The sequence below is a fragment of the Theobroma umbraticum genome, unplaced genomic scaffold, assembly GCF_002168275.2.
Source record: "Theobroma umbraticum cultivar Fairchild unplaced genomic scaffold, ASM216827v3 scaffold_81.0, whole genome shotgun sequence".
In the NCBI taxonomy this organism is placed as follows: domain Eukaryota; kingdom Viridiplantae; phylum Streptophyta; class Magnoliopsida; order Malvales; family Malvaceae; genus Theobroma; species Theobroma umbraticum.
Window position 1 is genome coordinate 6,158,830 of NW_018397268.1, and position 757 is coordinate 6,159,586.

Here is a 757-nt window from a genome sequence, read left to right on the forward strand (position 1 = left end):
AGGACATTTTAATCTTTGACTTCTTTTGAATCTTGTAAGAATGGGTTCATGTTTATAAAAATTATATTGACTTTTGAGGTCTTGTTCAACATTTTCTTAAATGTTGTTTTGAAATCTAATCGTGTTGATGCACTATTCATAATCAAGTGTCTTTATATTTCAAATCACTCATCATACATTTAATCATCCCATCATGCATTCAAACATCCTTCAAATTTTGACATACATGTATCATTCATCTTCCGTTGTTGCAAATAGCATCATCGAACCTTACTACATTCCAATGAAGAAGGAGCAAGATTGTTGTTGATTTTCATGAATAAAAAGTTCTTTCTAATTGAAGAAAAGAAAAAACTTGAGGGAACCCACTTACAATTGCCGTAATACAGGGATTCAAGTTAAAATCATGGGAGATGAGCAGTCAAAATGAATGGACAAGATCGAGAAATGTCAGGAAGAGATAAGGGAACAGTTGGAAAAGTTGATGGAGATGATGATTACTAGTGAAAAGGAAGGATCTTTTGAAGGATCATCGGGTTTGTAAGGACGGAGCCAATTGTTGAGGAAAGGGCAAACTATGTCAATTTCGAGTGCAAATATCTCTGGCCCAATTCTTATTCTTGACTTAGACAACCTTGGAAAACAAGAAAAATTGAGAGTAGACTTTTCTAAGCTAAGGGAAGAATTGAAGATGCAACAAAAGTATGACCTTTCGGATGAGTGCCTTAAAGCCATTGAAAAGAAAGACATCTATGGT